General features: G+C 42.3%; 1 pseudogene across 1 annotated transcript; it reads right to left on the bottom strand.

Moving 5' to 3' along the window:
* Positions 1-8204: 8204 nt before the first annotated feature.
* Positions 8205-13659, bottom strand: LOC309615665 (dihydrofolate reductase pseudogene; annotated as a pseudogene). Its single transcript has one exon. The product of its transcript is annotated as a dihydrofolate reductase pseudogene (transcript).
* Positions 13660-14132: the final 473 nt, after the last annotated feature.

Here is a 14132-nt window from a genome sequence, read left to right as displayed (position 1 = left end):
CTGGTCTAAGAATTAAGTTGACATGAAACAGGTTAACAGGAGAAAATAAAACAAAGTTTAATAACATGTATACATGGGAGAGACTAAAGGAAACTGAATAACTTGTCAAAATGACCGAAGTCCTCACCTTAAATATCATCCTCAGCTAAAGACAAAAGAAAATGTAGGACTTCCCTGGTGGCACAGTGGTTAAGAATCTGCCTGCCAATGAAGGGGACACGGGTTCGAGCCCTGGTCCGGGAAGATCCCACATGCCATAGAGCAACTAAGCCCGTGTGCCACAACTACTGAGCCTGCGCTCTAGAGCCCACGAGCCACAACTACTGAGCCACGTGTTGCAACTACTGAAGCCCACGCACCTAGAGCCCATGCTCCACAACAAGAGAAGCCACTGCAGTGAGAAGCCCGCGCACTGCAACAAAGAGTAGCCCCTGCTCGACGCAACCAGAGAAAAGCTGTGCACAGCAACGAAGACCCAACGCAGCCAAAAATAAATAAATAAATAAATTTATTTAAAAAAAAATGTAGAGAGTGGGGATAGTCAGCTGTGGGAGGTTACCAGGAAAAGCACAGTAAACAAGGGTGATTTTGATGCAGATTTAAGTCATTTCCTTCCCCACTGATAAGACCTCCTAGAGATTTGAGCATCTTTCTCTTCCTGGTATGGAGGGAGACACCCTTTCAAATGGAGATTTCTCTTACAAATGTAAATATCTCTCACAAAATGGTACCACCTACTTGGTTTTCAGAGTTTTTCCCATGTCTACTCTTAGAAAATGACCAGCTTAAAATATTTAATATGCCAAAGAGACATATTTTGGGGTGGCAAATTCTGCTCCCCTACAAGCTCATGTGCTTATTAGTAAAAGGAAAAGAACAGTCCTGTCTGTTTCTCCTTTGCCACTCACACGGATGTTGACTTAAAGACACGCAACATAAGAGATGTGAGTTTGTCAACAAAAAATTAATCAATAGTTGATATAAGGAAGAAAACGGAAAATTTTACTTGAGACAACCCGAGGATTATAACCCGGGAGACAAAGTCTTTCAGAAAGCTCTGAGGACTCCACCTTCCCCCTCCACCCCCACACCCCCACCCCCCCCACCCTCCGTTAGAGCTCAAAACACAGTTATACAAGTTTTTGAGACAAAGGGTTAAATGAGGTATTATTAACAGTTCACACAATCCAGATCTACACTACAAAGTGAGTAGTGGGTCATGGGGTCATCATGGCCCTTTACAAGATTAAGAAGGACTGTTATCTCCTGAGGAGGTTTGGTTAATGCAGTTACACAATACACATGAAAGGGGATGGAAGAGGCACAGATTTTAGGTTTAAAATTTTCTTGTCTTGAATAAAGTATGAATTTTATTTCATCAAGTTTTATTCAGCGTCCTGCGGAAGACTATAGCCAAGAGACAGCCACTGTTAGCATTGAGGAAACTCCTCCAAAGAGGTAGAGAAGCTGTAACCAAAAGTGGGTCTGGCTGCTCACCACTCAAAAGCCAATACAGAGGCAAGGTTGGTGAAAGGAAAGTTTGCTTTATTTCAGACGCTGGCAATGGGGAGGGGAGGGGAGGGGGGACAGACTCCTGTCCAAAGGTCAATTCCCCCACCCCACCCCAACAATCAGCATGCAAGAGCTTTTATAGACAGAAGGAGGGGGCTGCATGCAGAAACGGCACAGTCAGCTCTGACAGTCACCTTGAAATTGGTCATGCGGTGGTCTGACCAGCATCATCTTGATTGTTTTAAGTACAGTTAATCTTCAGTTCCAGGGTCGGTTTGTGCCCATTTCCTTGAGGCCAGTTCTTGGAATTGTGGCAGCTTATGTCATGTCTACAGTCTGGTCATCATGTAGTTAACTTCTTTCACCTGATGGGGGTTTCAGTATCTATAAGACAGCTCACAGGATAGGGCTCAGAATGTTACCTATAACCCATGAAGAGGAACTAAACGTCTTTGACTATGCTTAATGACTAAACTATTATTATTTAGTCTTGTTGGACTGTTTTCCTTTGTTTCTGCAATTTCTCATTTCCCTGATTAAACTTATTCTTTGGCTAAAATTTTTCCACAGACAAAGGCAGGCAGAGGACATTGGGGGAAAGGACCACGGGGTCCTGCTTCTTTTCAAAGCCAGTTTAAATATGATTTTTTGGATAGGAAATACATGCAAACAAACAGACATCTTGGTAAAAGATTACTGCTAATCACAAAGAACAGCTAACTCAAGTTAACGATTTTAATGCTTTTCTATATATGGGAAGATGCAAGAGTCTGAGGTCATTAAAATTCTTCTTGTGATATGCATCTAACTATCTAAGGTGCCTGCTTGTCCAAAGCACAGAGTGCCTCATCTTGTATTAATTTCCCCTCTGAGTGCACTGTCCCTCTACTTAAGCATTGTAGAACTGGGTGGTGAACAACACTGTTTGTTTATCTTTGTTCACACAGAATACATCACTTCTGACACTTCGGGCCACCAATTGCGTGTGTGTGTGTGTTTGAGAGAGAGAGAGAGAGAAGGGTTTCCCCACACCAAACAATTCTGTGACACCAGCTAGGTATCGTACAGTTAAATTCAATTCTGACACCACCTGGTGATAGGGTGAGATCTCACAGGTTAAGGGCTTGGTCCCGCAAGACTGTACCCACACCCCCCAGATGCCAAATGCAAGTTCAGGTGACCTTTGCTTCTGACTGACTGGCTATAAATTGGGGGTTCCCACAACCCTCTCTATGGGTTTGATTTATTTGCTAGAGAGACTCACAGAACTCAGAGAAACACTTATGTTAACCAGTTTATTATAAAGGATATTATAACTGATACAGGTGAACAGCCAGATGAAGAGGTAATAATGAAGCCAAATCTGGCCTCTGTACCCCAACACTGAACTAAATCTCAGAGACAGAGTTTTGGGTGAAGTAGAAAAGAATAGCTTTATCGCTTTGCCGGGCAAAGGGAGCCACAGTGGGCTAATGCCCTCAAAACTGTGTGTCCCGACCTGGAGAGGGAGTGAGGAGTTTATAGTAATGGTTCAAAGAGGGTGTGATCAGCTCGTGGACATTCTTCTGATGGGTTGGTGGTGAGGTAAGTGAGAATCAGTACATCAACCTTCTGGTTCCAACCAGTCTGGGGTCTGCGTGCTTGTGGGCAGCATACAGTTAACTTCTCCCACCTGGTGCGGGTTTCAGTATCTGCAAAACAGCTCAAAGATATTATTATGTGTATCCCTCGATGGGGAACCAGGACCCTGCCCCAAGGCTGCACTATTGTTTCTTGACTGTTCGTCCCTGGTCTCTGCATCCCCTCCCTTTAATTAGCAACTGTTTGAACCTGTCAGTTTGGAACTCAGGGAAGTTCAAGAAGGCTGAATGAAGCTTATTTCCTGTAATCAAGAAATGGGGGATACAGAAAGGCTTTTGTGCCCAGGAGCCCCACAGGGTACTGTTCAGTTTCAATAGGGTAAGGTCTGGAAGAGTCTCCAGTGTAGGAACTTCTGTTCCGCTGGAGCTGGGGGGGCACCACCCTCCAGGCACATGGATGAGTTCACCAACGTGGAAACTCAAATCTCCTCTTTTAGGAGGTTATATGGAGCTTAATCTTCAGGCCACCCTCTTCTCCTTCCTAGAGGTTGGGGGATGGGGCTGAGCATTTCAAACTTCGAATCCCTTTGACTATCCCCATCCTAAGGCTACCCAGGGACCCCACCCTAAATCACCTCCTTAGCTTAAACTCAGAGGTGCTCTTAAGGAGCTCCTTAGGAATAACAAAAGGCACTCCTTGCTGGAAATTCCACGTGTTTTAGGAGCTTTGTACCAGGAACCAGGAATAAAGACCAAATAAATTTCTTATCATACCACAATTAGGAACATATCTTCCACACATTTCTCCTCTTTTGGGGACCGAGAGAGACCTGGGAAGGGCTGGATTTGGAAAATGTAAAACACAATAAGTTTTCATTATAATAGATAGGTAATACACAGAACTTGTTTTGCTATCTAGTAGAAAAAGGCCTCCTTTCTCAACTATAATTTTGGCTGAGAGACAAGGACAAAATAATTATATATTCACCTCAGTCTTTCAATAAAGGCAGAAAGAGCTTTCCATTTCAAATTTGTTTTGTTTTGTACCACATGTTGGTTAATTAGATAAAACCATGTCATGTGCCAGATTCAATCAGCCTGAAAATAATTAGAAAACCGGGTTTGGCATTGTTTATGCTGTTTTGGCTCAGCTAGACAAAAGCACAAAATGTAAATTGGAGCCAGAAAATAACATATGGGGACTGGTGCCAGGTTTTCTTTCATGGGATTATCTCTAGCTGGCACCTGAGCTGCAGACACTGCTCTGGGGGACCATTGTAGACAAATCTACATGATGCTGATACCCCTTTTCCACGATTAGACAGTGGATACCTCCATGAAGGGCACTTACCTTTCTGCCTTTGACATAGGCCAAACCCGGCTTTCCAGCTATTGGCAGTCAGTCAACTGAAAATATATGCTAAAAAATGAAAACATGTTTTTGTTTGGCTTATCCCCTAGTGATTCCTTTTAGATTCACTTCTTTGTTTTTAAAATCTCCTGAAAGATTAGAAATACAGTCCTGAAATCACTCTTCAGCTGTATTTTCTTGTTATAGGTAGTTCAGTGAATATCATCAAGGAGAAGGCAGAGCAGTTCATTGTCATCCTACTTAAGTGCCGAAGGATGAACATTTAAGAAAATATCCAAGTGATCACAGAATAACAGTCATTTTATAAACCTAATCATCTGATCGATGATAAAATCCAAATTAGCTAGTTTTCCCTTCTCTTCCTGCTATATAAACTGTCTGATATCAATACACAGAGAAATAGGATTACATACTGCTCTTTTTATACTTCTTTAAAAAGGATATTCTCTAGAATATTCTAGAATGTGGTGTGGGTATTGATGACTATCTAGTATGGATGAGATTCCACCAGCAACCACCTACTTGCCACATTCAATGGGAACATTTTTTCCTTATCTGTAGGTATCTGGCATTTCTCACTATTTCATCCCTTTTGAAATTTTCTTGGTTTCCATAGCCCCATTCTCTCCTGACTTCTAGCTCTTCTCCCTCCCAATGGGGAGTTCAGGTTATTTGAGCATTTGCTGCCCCATGCTCCTTGTCTGGTGCCTTACAATAAACACCAGTACTTTCCTTCACCACAGCCCAGTGCCGGTACAGTAGATTGGCCAGCAGATACAAATTTGTTTCGGTAACAAGGGAATACAGAAACAAAGGAAAAGCAGTCAAACGATAGTGCAGTGATAAGGTAGAGTCCTTGTTCCTCCTCAAGAGATATACATAACCATATCTTTGAACTCTTCTTCAGGAATTAAGGCCCCCACCCACGTGGCGAATTATTCCTGGAATACCACCCTGTTACCTTACCACCAACCAATCAGAAGAAAGTCACACACCCTGCAGCCCACCCCCCAAATTTTGCCTATAAAAACTCTTCCCCCAAAACTATTGGGGAGTTCAGAGTTTTTGAGTAAAAGCCACCTGTTTTCCTTGCTTGGCCCCTGTAATAAACCTTTCTCTGCTCCAAACGCCAATGTTTTGGTTTGTTTGGCCTCGCTGTGCATCGGGCACATGAAGTTGGGTTTGGCAGCAAGTGGCATGAAAAAATGTGGGGAAAGGAATTTTTGTGATTAAATGACACTAATGTGACATAAAAATCAACTGTGGTGTGCGGACTTCGTTTGGATCCTGATGTGAACAAACCAGCTATTTAAACATTTTTCATAACGATGAGAGAAATTTGGATATAACTGGATATTAGATGACAAAAAAAGTTATCAATTTTTATTAGATGTCTCAATGGTGTGATATGTTAGAAAATTCCATATTTAGCAGGAAATATACTGAAATATTTAGGGTGAAATGAAATGGTATCTTCATTTGCTTTAAAATACTTCATCCAAGAAAGGAAAATAGAGTACTTTTTTGTGTGTGTGTGGGATCTTAGTTCCCCGACCAGGGATCAAGCCCACGCCCTTGGCAATGGAAGCACAGAGTCCTAACTACTGGACCGCCAGGGAAGTCCCTAGAGAGAGTATTGTGGCAGAATCTTGACAATTGTTGAATCTGGATTTAGGGGCTATGAGGTCTCGTTATACTATTCTTTCTACTTTTTAAATGCTTACATTTTGAAAAACAAAATTAAAGAGAAATGAAAATAAAGGGAATTTTTACTTCATAACTAAAAATTTCAGAGATGGGGTAAACTTCAAATGAAGTTTGATTAAGGACTCAGTTTCTTTTTGACCTCCTTGTAGCTTTCAGGGGTGTTTGCTGCATCCTCAGGCCATCTCTTCTAATGGTCGTGAAACAGGAGGGAAGGAGGCAGGGCACAACCTCTGAAAGAATGACATAGCCCGAGGACATGACTTAAACTGATTAGAACCAAATGGGTCCAAGATGGCAGACAACTTCCACTAGACCTTGAGCCTCAGTATGTGCTCATTGTAACACATCATCAAGCTAAATGGCACACCCACAGGAGCCATGACAGTTCCAAGACCGACCATAAGGATCAAAAAGTGGGCAGTGGCCCAATTCCTGGAAATCCCTGCCCCTTCCTAAAATAGCTGGAATACTCCTCCCACTCGTTAGCCTGTGAAATTACCCACTCCTATAAAAACTGACAACCCCGTACCCTGGTACCTTTCTCACCTTCTGCGATGGCCCACACTCTGTCTGTGGAGCGTGTTTCTCTCTAAATAAATCCACTTCTTACCGACCACTTTGTGTCTCACTGAATTCTTTCTGCGATGAGACATCAAGAACCTGAGCTTCATTAAGCCCTAAAACCAGGTGTGTGATCTCAGCTGGAAGACTGTGGATTTTGGCCGGGTTCGAGTCCCAGCTGCATGGGTTCAAGTCCCAATCTGAGGTGCACTGTTTCAGTTGGGGCATCATGTGTCCTGGTTGGCCAGGGCACTCCCAGGTACATCTATTGTCCTAACACAACTATTTATAGCACTATCTTTCATTCAAATGTGATCTAGTTTGGGATGATAAATTACAAGGTCACCCTAGCTCATGGCTGTCAAACGATTGTCAACCACAATTAGGGCTTCATGCTTCTCTGTTCATGTTCACCTGAATAGAAAGAAACTGCTTTCCCTGAAGCACACAGCAAACTTCTCCTATACTCCCGATATCCCAGAAGGACTATGTGCCCATCCATGAAACAAACACCATGGCCAGAGTGGTGGGCCAACCCTGAGAGTAAGGAACAGAGTCAGTCCTTGGGTCCTTAGCAAAGAACCAAAGTCTGACAACTGAGTAGTCTTTGTGGAAGATTTTTCTTTAAAAGTGGCTACTGCTGTAGGAGGAGAGACCCGAGGCAGCAGTGGAGCTGGGGCAAGCCTGCAAGCAGCCAGCAATCTGCTCTCAGGAGGTGGAGTCCGAGCTGCAACCCTGCTGAGCCCAACTCCCTTCCACCTTGTTATCCTCTCCCCTGCCCGCCTCTCCTTTCTCCCCTTTTCCTGACTTCCACTCTGGAAGCTTCCCTCCAGCTCTTGAGCAGGGGCAGCAGCTGCCATAAGAGGAGCTGCATTTGACCTGGGTCTTGCTGTAATTTCTCCTTTGCTCCAGGCTGGAAAACTGCGACTGCAAGGGCCCAGCCACTAGGGGACACCATAACCCTCCTGTGAAGTGGAGTCTGTGAACTCCAAGAAATCAGATACAGTAAGTCCCCTAACTAAGAACGAGTTCCCTTTCTGACTTACTTCACTCTGTATGACAGACTCTAACTCCATCCACCTCACTACAAATAGCTCAATTTCGTTTCTTTTTATGGCTGAGTAATATTCCATTGTATATATGTACCACATCTTCTTCATCCATTCATCCGATGATGGACACTTAGGTTGCTTCCATGTCCTGGCAGTTGTAAATAGAGCTGCAATGAACATTTTGGTACATGACTCTTTTTGAATTATGGTTTTCTCAGGGTATATGCCCAGTATTGGGATTGCTGGGTCGTATGGTAGTTCTATTTTTAGTTTTTTAAGGAACCTCCATACTGTTCTCCATAGTGGCTGTATCAATTTACATTCCCACCAACAGTGCAAGAGTGTTCACTTTTCTCCACATCCTCTCCAGCATTTATTGTTTCTAGATTTTTTGGTGATGGCCATTCTGACCGGTGTGAGATGATATCTCATTGTAGTTTTGTAGCATTTCTCTAATGATTAATGATGTTGAGCATTCTTTCATGTGTTTGTTGGCAATCTGTATATCTTCTTTGGAGAAATGTCTATTTAGGTCTTGCTAACACATATATATGGAATGTAAGGGGAAAAAAAAAAAGGTCATGAAGAACCTAGTGGCAAGACAGGAATAAAGACACAGACCTACTAGAGAATGGACTTGAGGATATGGGGAGGGGGAAGAGTAAGCTCTGACAAAGTGAGAGAGTGGCATGGACATATATACACTACCAAACGTAAAATAGATAGCTAGTGGGAAGCAACAGCATAGCACAGGGAGATCAGCTCTGTGCTTTGTGACCACCTAGAGGGGTGGGATAGGGAGGGTGGGAGGGAGGGAGGTGCAAGAGGGAAGAGATATGGGAACATATGTATATGTATAACTGATTCACTTTGTTATAAAGCAGAAACTAACACACCATTGTAATGCAATTATACTCCAATAAAGCTGTTTAAAAAAAAAAAAAAGAACCAGTTCCCTTCTGAGAGCGTGTTCATAAGTCCCACGAAATTAGCCTAGGTACCCAACTAACACAACCGACTATATAGTACTGTACTGTAATAGGTTTATAATACTATTCACACAAATCATACATAAAAAACAAACACAAAAAATAAAGAAAACATTTTTAATCTTACAGTACACTACCTTGAAAATACAGCAGTACAGTACAACAGCTGGCATACAGGGGCTGGCATCGAACAAACAGGCAAGAAGATTTACTAACTAGAGGAGGGGAAGGAGGTGGGAGATGGTAGAGCTGAAGGATCGTCAGCAATAGGAGATGGAGGGCCAGTTGCAATTTCACTCACGTCTGATGTTGATGGCACAGGTCTGGTTCCTTGCTGGATTCAATTCTACCCTCCTGAAAAAAATGACCCAGTGATGTCTGGGAAGTAGCTCTTTTATTCTCATCATAGATGACATGGTAGCACTGGATTGCATTCTGAACGGCTGCAGCAACCTTTGTGTACCATTCTATGTTCGGGTCCTGTGCCTCAGAAACTAAGAGTGCCTCCTCAAATAAAGAATATCCCCTTGCCATTTCCTGTGTCATGAATCTTTTCGGTTCTTCAGTTACTTCTTCTTCCTCTTGTCTCTCTTCGTCCTTTCCCTGGCCCTCCAATTTCATCAGGTCTTCATTAGTAAGCCTCTCGTGATGCACAGCAAGGAGTTCAATGAAGTCGTCCTCTTGCAGATCTAGCTACAGCTTCTCGCTGAGGGTCACTAAGTGGCTGAAGACCTCTTTGGATTCCTCATCCACCTTCTCAACTCCACAAAAATCATGAACAAATTGCGGGCAAAGGTTCTTCCAAACCCCATTCATGGTGATGGCCGTAACCTCACGCCAAGCAAAGTCAATGATTTTATAGCTTTGTAGGTGTTAGAGTCCTTCCAAAATTGTCACAAGTTTGTTCCTGATTCGTCACTTGCCTTTACTGCCTGACGAAAAGTGTAACGTAAATATTTCTTGGAAGTCGCTGTAACTCCCTGGTCCATAGGTTGGCTGAGTGACATAGTATTCGGTGCAAGATGCACTACTTTGACGTTGGGATGAAAGTCGTCCATGAATGGGGAGTGGCCCGGAGCACTGTCGAGCAGCAAAAGAATGTTGAATGGGATGTCCTTCTCCAAGCAATATTTCTCTACCTCCGGGATAATGCGGTGGAAAAACCCATCCTGGAAAATGGCTTGGGTAACCCAGGCTTTGGGGTTACTCTTCCACACAACAGGAAAAGAGCCCTTGGCTAGGTTTTAAGGGCTCTTGGGTTCTCTGAATGATAAACTAAGAGAGACTTCAGTGTCATGTAACCGGAAGCATTGCCACCAAACAACAGAGTTAGCCTATCCTTTGCTGCTTTGTAGCCTGGCATCAACTTTTCCTCCTTACTGATGTAACTTTGGTCTGGCATCCTCTTCCGGTACAGTCCTCTCTCATCCACATTAAAAACCTGCTTGGGTAAATATACGCCTTCATCAATAATTTCTCAGAGCATTTCAGGAAATTCCCTGGCAGCTACCGAATCTGCACTCGCTGTCTAGCCACTTACTTTTACATTGTGAAGGTTGGCTCTAGCCTTGAACCAATGAAACCAGCCATAGCTGACATTAAAAGATGTGCCCTCTGATTCTTCGCCGTATTTCTTCTTCAAGTCTTCAGAACGGCTTTTAGCTTTCTCTTGAATCAGCGTTAAGCTGAGTGGGACTCGACGCTGATGCTGATGTTGCATCCACACACTGAGAAGTTTCTCCATCTCCTCCATCACTTTTTTTTTTTCCCCACACGTGAACATTTATTAAACATTTTGAGTATTACACACAATTTGCTTCTTTTACTTAGCAATTTTTGGCATTTTTCTGTCAGTACTTCATTCTTTTTAACTGCGGCAGATGTTACATTTTCTAGACATATTGGTTAGTTATTTCCTATTAATCAACATTTGGGCTGTTTCCAAGTTTGAAAAAAAAAGTTGCAACAAATACTCTTGGGTCCATTTCTTTGTTCAGGATTAATTTCTAGAAGTGGAAGTTCTGTGTCCAGACCCAGAATATTTTGAAGTTTAATTCATATTGCTAACTTATACTCTAAAAAGCTTGCACCAATTTATAAGGCAGAAAATGCTTTTTTTTTTTTTTTTTGGATACTTAATCTAAATCTTTGCTAACGTGATGGGTAAAACATGTTTTAATTTTCATTTTTTAATTTTGTGAAGTTTAGTTTCTAACTTACTAATTTTGGTTTCTAGCAATATTCATTCTCAATTTATTACCTCTGAATTTTTAGTTTTAGCCATTATGCTTGATACTAGATTATTCTTTTGTGTAATGAATAGCCGATTCTTGTTCTATCATTGTAACATCCCATGCAATCTCACTGAAGATCAGAAACAAAGTTTTTTAAGGTCTCAGACCTTCTCCTTTAACCACCGAAATGGTAGTCTTGTACCTGCCTCTTTACTATCCCTGTGGAATATCCTGGAGTTTTTTTTTTCCCCCCCTTTATTTATTTATTTATTTATTTATTAACATCTTTATTGGAGTATAATTGCTTTACAATGGTGTGTTAGCTTCTACTTTATAACAAAGTTAATCAGCTATACATATACATATAGCCCCATGTCTCCTCCCTCTTGTGTCTCCCTCACACCCTGTCTATCCCACCCCTCTAGGTGGTCACAAAGCACCAAGCTGATCTCCCTGTGCTATGCGGTTGCTTCCCACTAGCTATCTATTTTACATTTGGTAGTGTATATATGTCCATGCCACTCTCTCACTTCATCCCAGCTTACCCTTCCCCCTCCCTGTGTCCTCAAGTCCCTTCTCTACGTTTGCGTCTCTATTCCTGTCCTGCCCCTAGGTTCCTCAGAACCATTTTTTTTTTTTTTTTTTTAGATTCCATATATATGTGTTAGTATACGGTATTTGTTTTTCTCTTTCTGACTTACTTCACTCTGTATGACAGTCTCTAGGTCCATCCACCTCACTACAAATATCTCAATTTTGTTTCCTTTTATAGCTGAGTAATATTCCATTGTATATATGTGCCACATCTTCTTTATCCATTCATCTGTCGATGGACACTTAGATTGCTTCCATGTCCTGGCTATTGTAAATAGAGCTACAGTGAACATTGTGGTACATGACTCTTTTTGAATTATGGTTTTCCCAGGGTATGTGCCCAGTAGTGGGATTGCTGGGTCGTATGGTAGTTCTATTTGTAGTTTTTTAAGGAACCTCCATACTGTTCTCCATAGTGGCTGTATCAATTTACATTCCCACCAACAGTGCAGGAGGGTTCCCTTTTCTCCACACCTCTCCAGCATTTATTGTTTGTAGAGTTTTTGATGATGGCCATTCTGACTGGTGTGAGGTAATACCTCATTGTAGTTTGATTTGCATTTCTCTAATGATTAGTGATGTTGAGCATCCTTTCATGTGTTTGTTGGCAATCTGTATATCTTCTTTGGAGAAATGTCTATTTAGGTCTTCTGCCCATTTTTGGATTGGGTTGTTTGTTTTTTTGATATTGAGCTGCATGAGCTGCTATATCCTGGAGTTTTCAACTTATTGACTCCTGGTCTGAGTGAACAGAATTTTTTTCAGAAGTGTGATATAAAGTAATTCACAGTCCCTCTTTTGATCTGATTTTAATAATTGAATGCTAGCTCTTCTGTTTATAATCCAGTTCTGACCTTTGGACCCATCTGCCTAGCTCCTAGCTCTAGGGGCTCTGGTTGTTTCAACTCATGCGACCAGGGGACTCTCCCACTTTGGGCTGTCTTGGTAGATATTCTGCCCTAGGCAGGTGCTGGTCACCTATTCTTGACTCCTGATGGGTATTCAGGCAGTTACAGCAAGAAATGTTTCACAAATGGTATCTGGTACAGTCTAGTTAAGATTAATGGGGAATGAAAGTACTTTGCTTAGAAATAATTATCCATGGATCTAAAATCAACAAAAGCCTCTACAACAGAAAATACATAATTTTTTTGGGGGGGGAGGAGGAGGCTTGAAGTAGATCAGAAAACACTTTCACATTAATCGTTCTTTTCATGTACTTCAAATTTGTACTTAATGCCTTTCTCCTCCTGGACATCAGAAAGAACACCTGGATATTCTGGGATAAGTTTATATTTTTCCAAATTAATTTCTGGAAAAAATGTGTCACTTTCAAATTCTTGCATGATCCTTCTCACAAATAGTCTAAGATGGCCTGGTCTGTTCGTGGCTTCCTTATAAACAGAACTGCCTCCCACTATCCAGACCATGTCCACTCTATTTGTTAATTCTCGTTGCTCAATAAGTTTTAAGGCATCATCCAGACTTTTGGCAAGAAAAGGAGCTCCCTGTGGAGGTTCCTTGAGTTCTCTAATGAGAACTATATTAATTCTGTCCCTTAAAGGTCGATTCTTCTCTGGAATGAATGGAGAACCAGGTTTTCCTACCCATAATCACCAAATTCTGTTTACCTTCTGCTGAAGAGGTTGTGGTCATTCTTTGGAAATACCTGTATTCATTCCTGAGCAGGGGCCAGGGCAGGTCCCTGTTCTTGCCAATGCCCATGTTCTGCCCATGTACACAGCGACCATGCGGTTTAGTGGACGAACCATGACAGCGGCAGAAAACACTTCCAAGCTAGCATGTCACACTGACACGGGGATTACCCGCCAGCTTGGCGCAAAATTCCTCCATCACTTTTCCACGCTTCTTCTATATTATTGTTGACATCATTGGCATGGCAGACTTCACACATTCCATGATCTTGTTCTTGTTCTTTAGAATCGTGCCGGTGGTTGAACGATTCATGCTATAAGAATGAACGACGTCTACCATCTTTTCGCCTCACTCCACTCTCTCAATTATTTTCACTTTTTAAAAAAAAATAATTAATTAATTAATTTATTTTTATGGCTGTGTTGGGTCTTCGTTTCTGTGCAAGGGCTTTACTCTAGTTGCCGCAAGCGGGGGCCACTCTTCATCGCGGTGTGCGGGCCTCTCACTATCGCGGCCTCTCTTGTTGCGGAGCACAGGCTCCAGACGCGCAGGCTCAGTAATTGTGGCCCACGGGCCCAGCTGCTCCGCGGCATGTGGGATCTTCCCAGACCAGGGCTTGAACCCGTGTCCCCTGCATTGGCAGGCAGACTCTCAACCACTGCGCCACCAGGAAAGCCCCTATTTTCACTTTTGTTTCCATTGTTATCCCTTTGTACTTCTTAGCAGTACCAGCTACAACATCGCTGTTTTTACGTTTGCTTCTGGACATCCTGGGCTTGAAATAAAAGGTACTGTACTACTGTACTCTATACAGTACTGTACAGTAAAGTACATAAAAGCACAACCACTTGTAGAGTATGCACACATGTGACAGT

The sequence above is a fragment of the Balaenoptera borealis genome, assembly GCF_965194805.1.
Source record: "Balaenoptera borealis genome assembly, chromosome: 18".
In the NCBI taxonomy this organism is placed as follows: domain Eukaryota; kingdom Metazoa; phylum Chordata; class Mammalia; order Artiodactyla; family Balaenopteridae; genus Balaenoptera; species Balaenoptera borealis.
This window is presented reverse-complemented; position numbering and strand designations above follow the sequence as displayed.